The 20,456-nt window shown below is 37.0% G+C and overlaps 1 pseudogene; it reads right to left on the reverse strand.

Moving 5' to 3' along the window:
• Positions 1–2,667: 2,667 nt before the first annotated feature.
• On the reverse strand, positions 2,668–8,604 carry LOC108994231 (annotated as a pseudogene).
• Positions 8,605–20,456: the final 11,852 nt, after the last annotated feature.

Raw genomic sequence — 20,456 nt, forward strand, 5'->3', positions numbered from 1 at the left:
CACCAATAGTTTCACCAACACCTCTAAGCCCTTCCCTAGCCATTCCAAGTCTTAGTTTGTCCCCATTCGAAATTGGGATTTTTGAGACCCACGACTTTAGCCCGAATTCCACTGTTTTGTTGCTGTGCCACCACTTCTAGCACCTCCGCGATCCTTCGAAAATTATATTATAACTCTATAAGTATATTTATAAAGAACTTGTGAGATTTAAATGTATTTTTGCACTAACTCATATTTACTGTGAATTGCTTGGTTGTGCCAGACTGAGTCCGAGGAGTAAGGGGGTCGATTGGATTGGAGAATGGAGTTGTTTGTGTGATTGGATTATGCTGGGATTTGTTGGCTATTGGATATTTATGTCATGTTATGTACATTGCATAATTGCACCCATATTCACGTTTGTAAAGGAAAACTGGGTTTTCACATAATTGCATGCATGTTCATGTGTATGTTTGAAAACTGGGTTTTCATGTGAGAAATGGTTTCTGGGTGCATGTGTATCACGACCCCAAGCCGAGATGGAGTATTATCTAGGTGGAGCTCCTCTAGTCACTCGGGAGCGGAATATACTGAGTGATGTCCCTGGGTTATCGTTGGGCGACAACGGGATTGGACAGGATGATAACAGTTTTGTGACGACTCTGTAGCCCTTCTTGCTAGCAGGGGTTAGAGGATTTTTGGCCATGAATGCGCTAGGCGCAAAATTGGGCATCGCTCACTACGAAGTCTCTCACATGGTCATTACCCGTGGTGTGACGAAGGGAGCCAGGGTGTGTGGATGGTCCATATGGCAGATCATGGTGCATACGATTAAATTGTATATTTGGGCCATTTTCTGGGAAAATGGTGGTTTTTCGATAAATGGATATGTGGACCATATTTTGGGAAAATGATGGATTATTATTTTGGGCCATTTTCGGGGAAAATTGCAGGAAATGTTTTAATGGAATGTTTTGGGCCAAAATGGGATTTTGGCGTGCATTGGAAAACAATCATTTTCGGGAAAAATGATGTTTTTAGGTCTCATGCATATTTCATCCTATGCAAGCATAATTGTTGGTTGCATCAATATGTTTTATCTCATGGGTTGTTTAGATTGTTACTTACTGAGATTCACATCTCATGTGGTTACTATGCGGTACCATTTTATGGTATCGTAGATTTTCTTGTAGATGCGGATGCTGAGCCTAAGGATTTGGCTCCGCCGAATGAGTGATATGGGATCACTCACTCGTGTTTGGGATATGTTTCCCACTTGTCGAATTATGTATTCTGTATTATAATGTTTATGGGATAACTATTTTGTTTTTTGTTTTTTAAACGTTTTGGTTTAAGTGAATTTATATTAAATACATCTGGTACTTAGTCGACTTATTTAAATTATCCGCTGCTTTGTTTTGTTCTACACTATTGCATGTACACACACTTAGCACTTATCGTTGGGATGCGTAACCGTGTTGTCATCATCCCGACGTCACAATTCTAGCATTCCGTAGGTGTGGGTCAAGGCGTCACATTCCTCCCATTACTTCTAATTTATCTGGCTAGTACAAAGAAAAAATAAATAGATTAATTTGTTTGCTTCATCCGCTCGATTGATTTGAACTTAAGAGCACTAGTATTGGTCAATGCATATGCATATGCAAAATACCCTCTTTTGCATATCTATTTTGCCATTCAAGCAAAACTTTCACATTGGCTTATGCATATTTGAGACAAAATAATAATAAATTATATTATTATTATTATTAATTTTTTTTCTAAAATCAATTTTTTATATATATTTTGCAATTAGCATCCACTTCATACATTTGATATTAATAATACAAATACAATAATAAAAAATATATTTGTTATATATATTATATTAAAAATATAATAAAACGAAAAAAATTATATAATATATTATATTAATAAAATGAATGTGCAGGCGAAGGATTGTTGTATTGTTGAAGGAGGGAGAAGAGGAAATGATTGTGAGGGAAAGAGTGGGAGGAGAGATAAATAATGATTAAAATATGTTTTATGGAGTGAAAAATAGCTCTTCAAATTTAGATAAGTATTGTTCATAGTTAGCTAAATATATGGATATGAATAAGCCAATCTAGATAAATTTATGCTCATATTAGGCAAATATGACTTTGCATATGCATATGCATAGACCAATGTGGATGCTCTAAGACATGCAATTATAACTTTTGTTCTTCTACATTTCGAACATTGGCTCTTTTCATGCTATAAGTATTTTTTGCTACTTAATGCATAATTGATTGTGGAATTGGTTGGCTCTTACTCAAAGCTTTGATCATGTTGTTATGTTGATCTTGATTTTAAGCATATCTTGCAAGGTAGTTAAAATTGGCCTTTGAACTATTAATGCAATGAAATGTTTCATGATCACGAGTGCATGCCAGAGATTACAAAGGACCCAATATCTATTAATGCATTGTCTTTCTTTGATGGAATGGATTACATGAAGATATGCAACAACTAATTGGATCTCAAATTAGAAAAGATTTTATATTTGACTATTATCCCAAAACATCTTTGCAAAATTGCGGAGAAAATAAAAGCAAAAAAACATAATACCAGAAGATAGACTTTTGAATCAACTGAGTTGAATAGTCAACTAGTCAGTGACTCGTACTAAGATTAAGGAAGCATAATTCAACAACTCGAGCCCAATGTGTTCCCAATATCAATGACAAATCGGTATCTAACATCTGTTTTCACAAGCCGCTCCATGGCAGTGTTCACGTAATCGATCGGAATCACCTCAATTTCAGCAGATATGTCATGTTCGGCTACAAAATCTATCATTTTTTGTTTCTCTTTCATGCCTCCCATGGCACTACCACCCACTATCTTTCTTCCTATCATTTCCATAATACTTCATTATTACACCATCTCTAACATGAAATTAATATACATGAGGCAACCACATCATAAGAGGCTGCCACAACTAATACTATTTGAACATGTAGTATTGAAAAGAAAGCAAAGTTCAAACACATCAATGTCAATCAGCAAGCGCTCAAGCTTTTATATAGAGAGTCATTGGAAATCCTCTTTTTGGAGCTGATGTGGAGGGTGATTTTTTTACCTCTGCTAGGGTTTAATCGTTTTGAGTGTGGGGTTTTGCCGCGTTGCATGGTTTTGCCATGTGGCCCTACGGTGACTACCAAAGGGGTGGGTGCTGCTGGGGGTAACAGAGAGGGTCTTGGCGAGGGATTAGGTGATGATGGGGGTGGGAAAGGAGTGGGTGCTACATGGGGAGGTGGACGTATGTTTGCTCAGGCCTTTAATGGCCATTGCTCAGTGCCAAATTTCATTCGACTTTAGAAAACCAGAATTGATCAATGGGGCTCTGGGTTTTGTTTTCTCAGATGTGGAGATGGATAGGGCGGCTGAGGAATTGAAGTTTGCTTCGGTGCTGAAGTTTATGTCAAAGAGGCCTTCTATTGATGTGTTGCGTTTGCAGATTATCAAAACTTTGGGCTTTACGGAAGTGCCAATGATCAACTTTATGGATGAGGTTCATGTGCTGTTGCATTTGGCCAATGAGAAGGACTATCTGCATGCTTGGGAGAGGGAAGGAAGGATGGTTGCAGGTTGTCAATTTCGTTTGTTTAGTTGGTCGGTGGACTTTGATGTTAACAAGGAGCCATCTATTGCGCCGCAGTGGTTATTTTTGCCTGGTTTGCCGTTACATCTATACCATATGGATTGCCTGCAGCTTCTAGCCTCTCTGTTTGGTCGATTCCTTGGCTCAAACAATGCGACGCTATATCATACCCGGGCTACCGATGGAAGAATATGTGTGGAAGTGGACTTCCAAGATGAACTGGTGGATGGTTTTCCATTGGTAGTTGGCCAGAAATAGCTTTGGCAGAAGGTTACGTATGAGAAGAAGGGCTTTTATTGTAAGAAATGCTTATAGCAAGGGCATACATCGGTCGTGTGTCGGTCTGGTGAGAAAACACGGGCTAACACCAGTAAGAAGGAAGGGATGTAAGGACTAGGAAATGAGCATGTGGATCATGTTTGGAAGGAAGTAGGGAGGAAGGAGGTAGCTACGGTTCCAACTGAGGCTATGAAATAGAGTAGGGAAAAAACAGAGGAAGTGATAGTGACGTCTAAGGATGTGGTGAGGAATGAGGGGAAGGTAAGTGATGGGGGTGAGAGAGAAGAGCAGGTTGTTCAGTTAGAGGAAGGGGAGATAGTGCCATCTGAGGATGTGGTGGTGAATGATGATCATAACAAAGAGGTGGTGGAAACTAGTAAAGAGTTGTAGGTCCAGGATATATGCCCCGAGGCCCCAGTCATCCAAGGTAATCATGATTCGGGCCATTTAATCTCAGTTAATACTGAGGTCCAGCATAAGTGTTTGGTTCAACTTGGTAGGGCCATAGATTCTGACAATGAAGAAGAGGACTGTGAGGAAGTGTGGTGTGATGAAGAGATCTGAAATATACGTGAGGCTTTTTTGCTTGAGAAGGAGACTGGGGTAGATTGCATTAATCACCCGTTAGAGGGGTTGCGGGATTATAGTCAGGGGAAGGTGACGGTGGGTTATTCCTCTAAGCGGGAGGTAGGTGAAGTCTCATTGTTACGGGGTAAAGAAAAAATGTATGAGTCGGACACAGAGCAACGATTGACATCAAAAAAGAAGATTGAGGAAAAAGCACTGAGGAAGTCTCAACGAGTTCATACCCGCTCACATAAGTTGGACCTATGATTTATACAATTTTTTTTCCTGGAATATTAGGGGGTTGGGCAGGTCTAGAGGAATGTTGTAGAAATTCATTAAAAAGGCTTATGTGGATTTGTTTGCGATTTCAGAGCCATTCGCAGCTGAGGATCGTATGGCTACATTGGGACAATTTTTGGGTTATCATCACTTCCTTTCTAATGGAAGTCAGGGTGGTAAATTGTGGCTCTTTTAGAAGGCTATAAATGCTTTTGAGGTGATATCAATGATGATGTAGATAGTGTCAGGTTGGCTTAGCAAGGATGGATTTTGGTGACTTTTGTCTATGCGAAGTGTTCTTATGTGGAACGAAGAGAGCTATGGAGAAGCCTGGAAGAAAGTCAAGTTTCCGATGTTCCTTGGTTGGTTCTAGGTGATTTTAATATAATTCAAATGGATGCGGAAAGAATTGGTGGAAATCCAAGGCCTCTCATATCTATGGCGGATTTCAATGATTGTATACATCAATGTGGACATGTTGATTTACCAGGCACAGGACAACACACGTCGTGGTGTAATGCCCACAAAGGGGTGTCATGCAGCTGGGCAAAACTTGATAGAGCCCTTATTAATACTGTTGGGGATTCCGTTTCATCGAACCATGCCATGGAAGAATAGACTCATCAGCTGGTTTTTGTTTGCGAGAAAATCAACTATCATAAGAATTTTAATTGGGGTCTTGCTGTGTGTTATTACATGGTGCTTATGGAAGAGAAGATGCAAAGCAAGAATGAAGGGTAGGAACCAGAATTCTGAACAGGTTTGGAGGCAAATTCGGTACTGGGTTAGTGCTATAGCTGAGAACTCAAGGACCTTACGTAAGTTCACTCCGTCAGATATGGAGTTGGTGCGTGAACTTCAACTTTCACACTGTCATGTGTGTGCAAGGCTAGGGAAGTTAATTTCATGGGTCAAGCCCCCTTCAGGTTAGGTTAAATTGAACTGTGATGGTAGCTGTCGGGGGAATTCGGGGAATTCTAGTGGTGGAGGAATTATTTGAGACTGCTGAGGTAATGCGATAGCCACTTTTTCTTGTCATTTTGGGCACGGTATGAATAATAGTGCGGAATTAAAAGCAATTTTGGAGGGACTTCGGTTGTGCAAACGGCTTCAATATTCGAATGTGATAATTGAAAGTGACTCACGCATAGTCGTAGAATGGCTTGGGAAAGGTGCATGCGCCTTATGGTATCTCTGAGATTTTTGGGAGGACCTACTGGTAGAGTTAGAAGGGGTGAACTTCAGGATGATTCATCAATATCAGGAAGGACATAGTGCGGCGGATTTTCTTGCTAGAGTGGGAGAGATGGGGAAGAACGTGATTTACGAAGAGAGTCATTCTTTACCCTTTTATCTTAAGGGAATTCTTCGGTTGGGTAGGTGGGGCCTTCCATCCTTTCGAAAATAGGTAGGCTGATTGTCTCACTATATTAGGTGGGTTGGGATCGGTCTTGTTTGGTTTTCAGGTGTTTTTTGTTGGTTTATGTTTTTATTTGTTTGGTATGTTAATACGGTATTCCTCAGCTAGAAGTGAGGGTTTTATTAATAAACTTGGGTGGGGCCATGCCATGAGTAGTCACCGGCTACTTAAAAAAAAAGCGCTCAAGCTTTCATTAGACATGCACCATGCTTACCCATAGTTAAAGGAAAGACTGATAGCTCAAGTGGCTCTTATAGTGCGCCAACCATAATCAGCTTTCCATGTGACTTCAGCAATCCAATCAGAGGCAGAAGAGGGTGTACTGCATAGACTATCAATAATACCATCCAATGTACCCTGTGCAGCCTACACGGATGGTAAAAAGTAGAAGCCAAGATGCAGTACAAATATGATTAGCGAGATATATGAATAATTATTAGGTAGCCTCAAAATTCGGACATGTGGTACTCTCGTTCTATTATAGATGCCATGTTATCTAAGATTATTGTTTATATAAGTAATTTCATTGCATGTTATGATAAGACAAAAGTAATTAGTATCCATACTCCGAGAATATCTAATATATTATTTTTCCGGATATACTTGATTTGATCCATTGCAACATATTAACAACACGGTACCTGCATCTGGGTCACTACTAACCAAAAATGAGTGAGCACCAAGATGTTCTAAGGCCTCCTGCTTCTTCTTAGGTGAGGTACTTATCACTATCACCTTAACCCCCATAGCTGTGGCAAACTTCACGGCCACATGACCTAGTACTCCGCCAAGGCCAACCACACCCAATTGCATACCAGGTCTATCAAGCTCATAAAATCTCAAGTGGCTGTATACTGTGATCCCAGCACAAAGAAGAGTGGCGCAAGCATCAAGTGATAGTTTATCAGGAATAAGGACCACATAGTGCTCGACTACAAGAAAAATGAGTTTTTGTGACCAATTTATTGCAATCAAAAGACTATTTGCGACCAATTTTAGTTGCAAATAGTCATTTCGCTGGAATTAACTGGTCGCAAATAAGCAGTTTTCTTGTAGCCTGTCTGCAACCATGATATCTGAGCAACCACCATTTGTGGTGGTACCATCATAATACTTGTCAATATAGGTGAGGACCATTTCTTTGCAGTAATTTTCGAGCTTGTTGGAGCAGTTATCACAATAATCACATGCTCCAATTATGCAGCCCACGCCATCCTTGTCTCCAACTTTGAATTTTTGTACCTTGCTCCCCACCTCTTTTACTACACCCACAACTTCATGCCTGCATTATCCATTTAGTAAACTATATTACATGGGATGGTAATAGACTAGCTAATGTCAAACCCAGTAACTGTGTTGTGTTTAGAAGCACAAGGCCGCACGAGCATTACAAGAAAAATAGGTATTTGTGACCAACTTTTTTGCAACAAAAAATGACTATTTGCGATGAAAATAAACTCATTTTAATTAGAAATAGTCATTTCGTTGAAAAAAACTTGATGCAAATAAGCAATTTTCTTGTAATAGGTAGGGCATGAGCATTGCTTGGATATTTTGAGTTCAAAACGAATTAATTGTGCTCATAATTCATCCGCAAGCAACATTAATTTGTATAATCTCATGGGAGTTCGATCAGATTTAAGCCAAGATTTTATGCAAATTTAAAAAAAGTACTGATGATTTAGGGACATATTCATATCGGACAATTGGTAGTTTGAGTTGGAAACGAATAAAAGTGATAACTCAAACATGTAATATATGTTTTCTTTCTTCACCACAAAATTGGTAATAAAAAAGATGTTGTTGTAACTAAAGATGATAAAAATTAATAAGAATAAAGAATAATTATAATATTACTTTTAATAATAATACAGAATTAATGTGGATTAATACATACCCGGGCACAAGCGGGTAGGTGGACGTACGTACCCCAATCGTTCTCTACCATGTGAAGGTCTGAGTGGCATACTCCACAATAGAGAAGTTTGAACGTTACGTTCTTTTCTCCGGTTGCCCTGTAGACAGATCATTGTAGGCCAATTGAGAATTCCAAAGAAAAAGGATCGAGGAAGAAAAAGGAGGAATTGTAACGCATATAATTTATACATGATCTGTTGTAAATAAAACAGAAATGAATATGAATTTTTCATAAGTATCTATAATTGAAAGAGAAATAGACACTTTTTGGATCAATGTCATCAATAATAGCAGGAGCAATAAATAAATATAGCCTTCGGACAACATCAAATTAAGATTGTAATATTAACATGTCGCGTGATCTATCTCTAAATATTTTTATACTACTATGGGTATAAAATAAGTATATAACCAAAGATTGGAGAGAGGACCTTCTTGAGAATTTAAAGGGAGAGAGGACCCCAGAAGTATCCCTGGCTGCCCATCCGTAGGCATTCTTGGGGTGTGATTTCTCCATTAACTAGTCTCTTCAGATGCAAGTAGAAAGCAACTGTGTAACAATATTAGATCGAACGTACAATAACAAAACAAGTGAAATCCTGTCAAAGGAATTAAAGCGTACCAAGAGAGAGCTATACAATGATTGTGTGCAGGTGATCGTGTCTACATATATAATCCATCGTCTGCTATATATATATATATATATATTTATAGGGACAAGTAGTACTGGTTGCCCTTTCCTTTGTTTGGGGAGGCTTTTAGCCATTTGGACTCAAATTACTTCTGATCGAGACATGCAGTATCTGTATGATAGATTTCTCGCTCCGGCCATATCAATATTTTCTTAGTTGATTTGATGAAGAGATATCGCTTTCGATCGCCTTCTGAGTGAAGATACATAGAAATGTCGGGTATTGGTGTGGTCCTTCACTGTGTTTTAATTGTGTGGTGCTGAGAAGTACTGCTCTAATCTTATTGAAACTGGTTGGACATGGCATGCTCGGTGATCACTCTCATGCCACGAGGCCATCATATTTCTAGAAACGATTGTCATGTTATGAAAAAGAAATTCCAACATATAACACAAAAATCGTAATGATCATCGAGAGAACAGCTCCCAACTAACAGTCGTCTTTTTCTCCTAGAGGGAAAATTCCATGCAGCTGTGCCCAAAGACCTTGTAGATCAAAAAAATTGGGTTAATTGCATAATCGCTCGTTGGATCGGCTTCGCGTGGCTCAGAGTCAGTGTGTTAGCATGCATTTCAAAGACGATCGTCATGTGTAATTAGAACATTAACATTGGATTCATCAAATTCATCTTCAAAATTTGATGAAAAGTACATATTTTTCATAAATCTAAAACCTTATATCCATAACTCCACATTGGATTAGCCAATATTAGATTCATCAAAATAATAAAATATTATTATTTTTTTAATAATATTTATTTTAATTTCTTTTTTCATATTTTGTAATTACACTAACCATATATACATTAATAATTTATTTTGATACTTAAATTATTGTTTTCCAATTAACTTTTCATCAACTTGTTTCCATCCGTAATATAGCCAACCATAGTGTAACCAACCAACTTGTTTCCATCATAAAAACAAGCCGCAACCCAAAATATAAAAACTAACAACAATTTATAACATCAATTTATAATAGAAAGGTCAAGCTGCATCCCAAAATCCACCAACATTCAATATCACCCAACAAAGGCCAAGCTACAGTACATTTCAGTACCAACATTTCTACCAAACATTTCCACCAACAAACCAGTTCATAAACCAACAACTTCAATATATTCACATTTTAGTATCAAAATAATGTAATAACTCCACAAACCAGTTCATAAACCAACAACTTCAATATATTCACATTTTAGTATCAAAATAATGTAATAACTCCACAAACCAGTTCATAAACCAACAAATGAAAATAGCAGTACATTTCAGTAGCAGTTTTACACTTCAGTAGCAGTACCCAAATAATTTCAGCAAGTTTAAAATAATTAATACAGATCTTATAGTGACTACCCAGCCACATGTTTGCCCAAAACATGTATACAACAAGGGAAATTATTAAAACACACCAAAAGTAATGAAACCTAATGGAAAAGACACCAAAGAGAAAAGGCAAAAGGCAATCAACTATGCACATATGATCAGTGTACATGATTTTAAGAATTATATTATGTCACGCAGGCCTTTCGTGCGTAATAACATTAAGTACTTGATCGACTAACTGCTTGAAATCTAGAATGATCACTCAACTCATACTACTAACACTGCATATACAAAGGAAACCGAAACCTTTAGGAGGAATAATATATAATATATATATATATATATATATATATATAAAGAGTGATTGGCATAAATTGATTAAGGACTTACAAATCCTAACCACATAATTTACAGCACATTTATCGTTTATGTGAAGTAGTGATCTTTGTGTGCTGCAATTTAACTTGAAAATCCATGATGATGATCTACTGGAAGCCCCTGCTGAAAGCAGGAGCCCAATAATCTGTCCATTGTCTCTCCCAACTTGCGGCGTACATGACACTGGAATCAGACACAACCCTCTACTTCTCAGATCTTTCTTTGCCTCTTTATGACAATCCTAACAATTTCGAATGAAAACAAGAAAGAAATAGCAAAAAGAAATAAAATAATAATGCATATTAATTCCATTTCATTTATTAGGACCAAAAAAGAAGAAAAAAAGCTTTCCATTGAAACAAAGATCACATGATATCTTCTTTTTAAGAAGAAAGAATTATATTCCTATATAGTCAAGAACTACATGCAGCTCAGGTGCCTCTTTCCCCTTAATGCATTTGTCATTCAGCAGCTAGTCAAGAAGGGGAAAAACCATTTCAAAAGCATTATCAATTTTAAGTGGTTGGTAAACTTTAAACTTTAAAGCACTTGGTTTTCTAGTTTAGCAAACACAGTAAAGTATTAGCTTTCCCAAATCCAAGTTCCCAACATCAGTCCAACACCCCTTTAAAAAGGGAGTGGATCCAATAAAGCATACCTGACCAGGGTCTTGAGGAAATATACAATTCCTCTGATCTCCTTAAACCTAACAAGATTATAGCAGAGGAAAATAACAATCATTAATCAATCGTGCCCCATTGTTGACCATAAAAACACTGCACAAAAACCCAATTCGAAATAAAAAAAAAAATAGCAAATACGCCTCAAAGATCAGTTTAGAAACCTTGTGATTCAGAATAGAAATGTAAGAAAAATGCTTTCAGTTTGGGTGCTTAGAAAAATGCAAGAAAATACCTTTAAGCAGTGACTTTCGGGATTGAGCAGTGATTTCCTTGACCCCTCAAGAGCGATTTACTCGAATGATATCACTAAGATTTCCTCGTGCTCATCAAGCGCGATTTAGATGGGGAATGATGAGTTTATGAGGTTGGGTTTAGCAAAATCTAAATAAAAAATGGAGAGAAGGGGAGAGAGGGAGTGTCGGGTTGTAGAGGGAAGTGAGAAAGGGAGAAAGAGAAAGGGAAAAGAGAAAATGGAGAGGAAAAATTGAAAGGGAGAAAAGAAATTTTTTTCGGATTCATGGGCGAAAGAAATGGAAGAAAGGGAAGAAAGAAATGGAAGAAAGCTCTAGGAGAAGGAAATAGAATTACGGGCGAAAAGGGAGACAACAGTTGGAAGAATAACTCTGTAATAAAATAACCGGATAGATTGTAAATAGTGAATCTTTAAATATGAAGATAAAAATAAATTTATTGTAAGTCAAAGTTTAAGTTTTACCTTTACCGAATCCAATGCAAACGTTTTAAATCTGAGATTCATCAAATTTTAAAGATCCCTTTGTTTTAGCAAGACTCCTACCAGTGCTCTAAGCCAGTGCTCTAATATCTCTATCGACATCATGTCAGCCGCCTTTTTAAAAGTAATAAAGATAATTTTAAAACAAATCTTAAAAATCTGGAAAAGTTAGAGGATAAAAAAATTAAAAACATTAAAAAAACTAAAAAAAATAGTTAAAAATAAATAAAATTTTAGAATAAATAAAATTTAAAATGAAACCAACAGGTAATTATAAAAAAATAAAAACTAAAAAACTAAAACACAAAATTAGAGAAAGGATATGGGAGCCCTCCGTTCAAGGAGAATCTCAAACCTAGGGCTCAAGGCCATTTTCTTTCTACAATTAACTATCCTGCATGTGCAGTAACCATTACTCGTTGATTTAAACTAGTGAGGATATATAAATTTATTTTTCAATGTTGTTGAGGGAAAAGATTAGAATAGCTACTGGCCCACTCAAAGAGTCCGGCTATATGGTGATGAATAACCGTAAAACCCACTTCTTACATAATGGCCACTTGGCCCTATTTTCACGAAATTACCGCACGTGTCTCTCAACTCTCTAACGTCCGATCCAAAGTTGATATATCATAAGCATCTATGGGCTTTGAAAATCCCATAAAAGGCCAGCCAGTAAGATCAAAAGTGGACTGAAAAAGAAAAGAAAATACTCTTTCTCTTGAATTTCACTAGAGATAAGATAAAAGTGACTAATTTAATCATCAAAGTTTCCCTAGTCCTTCGGGACCAGGCGGAATTTGGTGAGGATTTTCTTGTTTTATAGGAGGAGTTCAAACAGTAGGTGAGAAAGAAGATAGTCATCTGGCCATACCGTTACCATTCTCCCTTGGCCGGAAAATGCACGAACAGTTATGGCGAGTGTTGGGGAATACCATGCACACACAGCGATGAATGCCCATACACACGACATGCAAGGGTGAGCATCAAAGCTTGGCCCCATGCATGAATAAGGTTGGCGCTCTGCTTGCTCGCAATAGGGGTGAGTACTAAAGCTCACCCCATACAAAAAATGTGGAGATCAGCATTGTGCATGTCATGGGCTAAAAATGAAGTAGCCCGTGAAACCAGTAAGGTGGGCACTTAGCCCACCTACATGACATGCGAACAATGTGACTCGCCCTGAGAAAAAGACATGGTGGGTACTGAGTCCATCGGCACATGGACTCTCAAGGACGGGTGTTGAAGCTTGACCTGAGCAACAAGCCTGTCAAGCATGCACATACCTCTCGAGCATTGCATTTCACCCTGAACAACCAACAATATGGCAGGCTATGTGCCCAACCCATCTTAGGAAACAACAAAGCTCTTCCCGACCAATACAAACAACCAAGCTACTCTCAAGAAACTAGTTACCCTCATGGGGGAGTAATGAAGCTCACCCTGAACAACGAGCGTAGCCAGATCGACATAGCGAGCAATAAGACTAATTCCCAACCAACCAGCTTGCAAACATTTAGCCATCCTATGCTCTAAAACTCGAGTGAGCAATGAAGCTCGCCCATTGTTGCCCTCCGACAGTAAGACCAAAAATAGAAAAAAAGACGGGAAAATGGTTTTAGAGCATAAGATGACAATAGGATGGAAAAAGGGTCCTAAAATAGAAAATGAAAATAGGATGGAAAAATGGTCCTAAGGCTGAAAATGAAAATAGGACGGGAGAAAGATCCTAAGGCAAAAGATGAAAATAGGATGGAAAAAAGGTTCTAAGACAGAAAATGAAGACATGAGGGGAAAAAATACAAAAGGATAGAAAAAGGGTCATAAGGCAAAAAATACATTAGGATGGTAGAATGGAGATTAGACAAAAACTTTCCCCAATTAACTTTTCTGCCTTAGTTAACTTCCACTTCTGAGCAAGGACATATCTTGTATCCGCACGTACCTCACGTGTTATGAGTTTAGCATCTAGTACGGTTCATCCCTACAAGCTAATAACTAATAGTTAGGAGACACATTCCTGCGTGTGGCTCCATGAAACTAATAGTTAGAGTATTCTGTCAAGCCTGTTCATCCCTGCGTGTGGCTCCATGAAACTAATAGTTAGGAGACACATTCCTACAGGGCTATCAATTTTACTGAATCTTGGGGAAGTATATTAAGTCCCCATATGTATGTGGAGTTACGCTCCCAACCACAAGCTCAAGATACATTTTTCTCAAACAATTATATATATATATATATATATATATATTAGTTGATCGACGACTCACCTTGATAGACTTTAGTGCAGCAAGTAAAACATTTCCACGTGTTTCACGGCAAGAGCTTGTTGGTTTTTCAACTTAGAAATGATTAAAATATTTAACGTGAAGTGAAAATAATATGAATCATTACCATTATTCAATGTATCAGTTCAGTTATCTAAATTTAAATAAAAATACGTCTTGGTATTTGAAACAAATGTATGCCTCTTGGAGATATGAGCCTTAACCGCTTTCCAACCAAACAAAGGTCAGGTTGTGTCCTTTGGTGGATTAGAAACATTTTCAATATATTCTCTAATATTTGAGAAGTTTTGACTTTTCAAAAGTGCTCATTCATTTAAGTTGTGACTCTTCACAGGTATCATTTCATTTATGTGATGTGACTTTTCACATGTACCCTTTTATTTAAATAAGTTGTGACTTTTCACAAGTGTCATTTCATTATTTATAAATAAGGAATCTCACCCACAAATTCATTATCTCCAAATTCTCTATAAAAATTGGAGAAGCACTTCTTCATTCTTTTTGTCTTTCTTTATTTGGGCTTTAACTATTTTTATAACGGGTTCGAGGATGTCATTTTGTGTGCACCAACAAGGAGATTAACAGGAATCAATGTTGTTGTATCGTGGGAATAGACTGTCAAGAAGTCTAGTACATGTTTATAATTAGAGGCAGCGGAATCTACTCTAATGAAAGTGTCCATCACAACGTAACTCAACACCGGGTTCTCTTTTTCTAATTTATTCTTGTTATTTTATATATTCTCTAAATTATAAAGCGTTTGAAAATATTTTCCAACACAGCCAATATGTCAACCATGTTGACTAAGCACCATCCCAAACTTAAACTTATACGAGCTATGTGTGAAGGGTGCCGACCATACATCTCAGCACTAACACTCCCAATCCAAGTTGTGTAAAAGCTCCCAATCCATTTGGGCCGCTATCCTGTTTACTTGGCAGTCATGGCCCTTTTTAATATTCACAGTACTACCACTTATATTGGCAAGCGGAGTGCCATCCCTTTGATTTCTTTAGTACGAATCTTACTGTTTGAGAAGGCTCATCAGTTGATTATATGGTTCATGCACAAAGTTAATACCAATACAGAAGTTGGAGTTGGAGCCGCGGTCCGTAATAATGACTTTTATTTGACAGAACATTTGACCGGTTCCGATCATGGAACATTGGAAAGATATGATTCTTGGATGATTCATGTGCTTAAAATCTCTGAGTATACCTCGATTTCCATGGCAAGAGTGCCCCCTCCCAACACGTCAGATCAAAGATAATCTCACAAAATAAAACAAAGTCATTCTGAGCTAAATTTGCTAAAGCTAGTTGATAGAAATAGTAACTTGTACATAGACAAAGGAGTGGAGCCCGCTTTGAGCATACATACATCTTACATGTCAAGCATCATGTGAGCCAACTTTCCGAGTACGCAAGCATGCAAACCGAGGGACAAAGCTCATTTACCACCACAGTTTCACGTCGAGGAAAATATAGAGTTAGTTTTCCATAATGGTGCACTAGTGTAACGCTCCGACCCCGAGGGTCCAGAGAGTTAATTCAAAACACCTGATAATCAACTCCAACATTGCTAAATACACTTCCAAAAGTTCCAAATCCAAAGTAAACACTTCAAATATAATTAATCACACATATTCGTATATAAAATCTTCCATATAGTAACCCCCAAAATTACCAATTCTTCTACATGTCACTTAAACTCACATTTCAACAATACAATTGTAAAAAATCACCAATATTTATCGAAAGTTTTCTATTCTTAATCCACTATTCCTAAGTCATCTCACCCAATTCTTCATAGTCCTGATCCTCGGCTGAAATATCCAAAAATCATCTGAAAATATTGAAGATAAGAGGGAGTGAGTTATCAATAACTCAGTAAGCAGAGAACGTATATTAGTATGTAAACATGAGCCTTTTCAGAAAGTTCAGTATGAAAAAACAAAACATTTTATTCTTATATGCAGATATCAAAAAACGTGTTATCAAAAAATTAGAGCTACTTTTCAATCTTTTCATACTCAAAATCAACTATTCATATTTAAAGATCCATTTCATATTCAAAAACGTTTTGGCATAACATAACTGAACATCTTCATCTTATCATATCATATCGTATCATATCATATACCATATTTGACTCCCGTGGTAGGCTTATGCTATCCCCGGTGGCCAAACCAGACAGTGTCATATGGTGAACTTCCTCTTTTTCAATCTCGGAGCCCCGAGTGTGCACACAAGAAAGAATACGTAAAAAGACCACTTTGTTTCCAAAGTGGGTGCACTCATATCATATCATATTATGTTGGTACCAACGATATCACGTAAACCAGTATCATCATATCAGAACCATGTTCAGAAATCAGATTCAAAACAGATAAGTATGCCAAAGTTTTATCATATCCATATAATATCAAAACATGTACGAAACATATTTATATCATTTCCATTTGATAAAAAACATATCCAAATCATTTCATATCACATGCATAAAAATCTCAATGATATCATATTCGCTCTTTTGCATATTTCAGAAACATGTCAAATATTGCTCATGTCTATACTATTTATGTCAAAACATTTCTTTTATCTTTCATACATATCTCATGAGTGAATGCAAAACATATACTGAAGTTGTTTTTCACATTTTCTTTTTAAAACAACATGCACATTCTTTTTTTTACAAACCAACCCCAGTTTATTTCTTTTTATGCAAATCTAGAATAGGAACCCCACTTATCTGGACTTCTTAGCTTTTCGAAAATTTCCTCAAAAAAATGTCCAATCGACTATAAATCGTCACCTATAAAAATAATCACGTAATTTCTGTAAGTTTCCAATCAATCACGTATTTCGATATTTAAGCTTAAGCTTCTAAAATAACCTATTTTAATTATTCAAACCTTAAAACTCTCATAATCCCAAAATATATCATCATTTTCTAAAATTATCAATATCCACCACAACCAATGTCAACCTCAAGACACTAATATTTAAACCCGAAACAGCCAACAAATCTCACATCATAAATCAATCACACGAAAAACTCCATCATCCAATCCAACCGACCCCCTTACTCCTCGAACTCAGTCCGGCACAACCAACCAATTCACAGTAAATATGAATTAGCGTAGAAATACATTTAAATCTCAAAAGTTCCTTGGAAAAATACTTACAGTGCTATAATATAATTTTTGAAATATCACGGAGGTGCTAGAAGCGGCAACGCAGCAACAAAACAGTGCCAAATGCACTATGGTCGTGAGTCTCAAAAACCCACTTTTGAACAGGTGTAAACGAAAACCAGAGATTGATAGGGTAGAGCTTAGGGATGTCGGTGAAGCTAGTGGTGATGGTGGTTGGTCGTGGGTGGCGACGTAGAGGACGGTCGAAGGCTAAAATATCCAAAACGAAAATATTGATGGTGGGGCTTCACCGATGACAGATCGGAGGTGGGGTTGGGTCCATTGGGTTGCTAGGAGGTCGAGGATGATGTGGTGAGAAGATGGTGGCCGGAGGTAGCGCGACGGCGGCGCAGCAGCGCAAGGAGTGCCGCCGCCTTGCGTCGTGCGTGGGAGCAAACGGCGGCATGAGAGGGGCTGAGATTGGAGGGGCGGTGTCGCCAGCCGGTGGGGAAGCGAATGGGCTGGGCGGTGTCGGTCACGGCGACGCACGGCGACGGGCTGGGTGAGGGGAAGAAAACACACGGGGGAGAGGCTGCAGCGTGCGAGAGAGGAGAGGAGAAAAAGAAAAGAAAAAGAAGGAAAAGAAAAAGGGGAGAAAAAGGAAAAGGGAAAAAATAAAAAGTGAGGGAAAGAAATGGGGTCCAACCCTCACATCTTGGGTCACAAAAATGATCCAACGGAAATAATTTCAAAACAGCAAGTAAAAATAAAATAATTCAAACGTAGTGATTAAAATGAACATAAATAATTAAATCTAACAATAAGTTAATTTAAAATAAAGAGAAATTTAAATGCATAACAATTATTAATATTAAGGAAACATGTCAAATTAAATTTTCACAAATTAAAAAAAATCATAACAATAAATCCACTAAAATATGAAAATTTAAAACAAAAGAAATAATTTTTTAAATTATTAACAAATAATCATTCGATTAAAAAATACACTAAAATACGGAGTGTTACAACTAGTTACTTAGATGCACATGTGATCATGAGCTCCGTCCCAAGTTCGAGCAAGATCTGAGTTAGCTATATAGAATTTCCAAGATCTGAGTTTACAAACATTCTCAATATGAGCACCGTAGCTCCACAGAAGCGATTGCTGAGAAGCTTCCCCTTGGTTTCAGAACATACAACAAATCCAAGTAAACTTATGGTTTGTTTCTGAGTAACTTTTGAAAAAGGCCATTACTACTGAGCAAAGTCAATCTCTACGAGTCTCCTCACGATTGCTGAGAAAGAAAGAAAATAAGTCCTAGCTCAGGAATCACCGAGAAAGGCCAATTCTTAGCTCACGATCAACGAGTAGGAAAGAAAATAATTAAGCCCTTGCTTAAGATGACCGAGCAAGGCCAATTCCTAGCTCACGATCAACGAACAGGACAAATTAATCCCTTGCAGGGGAATACCAAGCGACGTCGATCTCTATGAGCCACCTCACGATTATCGAGGAGGAGAAAAAATAAGTCCAGGCTCGGGATCAACAGTGCGTAGCTTGCGTTCAATGAGCAAGAGAGAAAATAAGCCTTGCCCAGGATCACCGAGCAAGGCCATTTCCTAGCTCGTGATCAACAAGCAAGAAAGAAAATAAGTCCTTTCTTGGGATCACCGAAAAAGGGTCAATTCCTAACTTGCGATCAATGAGCGATTGTTCTTGAATACCAAGCAAGGCTGATCTCTACGAGCTCCTCTTGATTATTAGGGAGGATAGAAAATAGGTGCTTGCTCGAGATTAGGGGTGAAAACAAAAATCGATAAACTAGTTAAACTGGTCTGGTCCATAACCGGTTCTAAACTAGTTCAGTATCGATTTTTATATTTTGAAAACTAGTTTGAATCGAACCGGACTGATATATATATATATATATTTTATATTTTTGATTTTGTATATTATATATTAAATATTATTTATATAATTATTTATTATATATTATATATGCTAAAATGTTAATGAATATAACAACAGATTTTAATATTATTATTCATGTCTATTAATCTTATAACATAAAATTAATATAACATTTGATTTTTGATATAATATAAATTAATCTTATACTTTTAATATAACATTTGAATTTTGATATTAAAATATAAATTTTAATTTTATAACCTTTTAGGCAAAAATTATAACATAGGGGATATGGAGTAAGATTGTTGGAGTAAGATTTGTTTATTCGTAAAACCAAAAGAGCTGGACTGGATCGAACCAAAATGGGAATGCCTGAAGTTCTGGTTTCTGTGATTAATCGGTCTAGTATCGATTATTAAATTTTCAAAATTGATGGATACCAATTCGATTATAAAAAATGTCTAAAACCGGACTATATCGGACCGGTTACACCTCTACTCGAGATCACTAAGAAAGGCCAATTCCTAGCTCACAATTACCAAGCAAGATCAAGATCGGCTTTTGCTCAGAATCGTCGATGAGGGCCAATCTCTACAAGACTTATTTGCGATTACCAAGGAGTAAAGAAGACAACCTACACCAAAGGGCGAATAAAGACATCTACAAAGGCAACAAAAAGACATCCTCAAAGGCGTTAAACAAGACCTCATTAGGGATCAATGAATGAGGGCAACAAATTATGGTAAAATTCTTTGTTAAATTCTAGAATTGTTTGATATATAGAATGATTTGAAAATTATCGAACCACAAGCTCCAGGGGTTGAGCCCTTGGATATGAATTGGACACTCCGACTAAGTTATTAAGGTTGTGTTTGGATAATGATGTATTTTTAAATATTCTATAAATAAAAAATAATAATAATAATAAAATATTAAACAATAATAAAATATATATAAATAATAATAATAATATATTTTAAAAATATTTGAGATATTCTCAATATCTAAAATAGTTCAACGCATTAGCCACATTGTTGAAAGATAGAAATCGCCGCGATCAAAAGCATATAAAAAAATCTCAACTTCGATTTGCTAAATATGTCAACCATGGTAATCAGGCGTAACTGTTAGAGCACTCTTATTGGAATAGCTAAATTAAAGTACATTTTTTATGAATGTAAGATGAATTTAACTTTTAGCTATTCCATTTATATAAATCTCT

This window comes from Juglans regia, chromosome 10, assembly GCF_001411555.2.
Source record: "Juglans regia cultivar Chandler chromosome 10, Walnut 2.0, whole genome shotgun sequence".
NCBI lineage: Eukaryota > Viridiplantae > Streptophyta > Magnoliopsida > Fagales > Juglandaceae > Juglans > Juglans regia.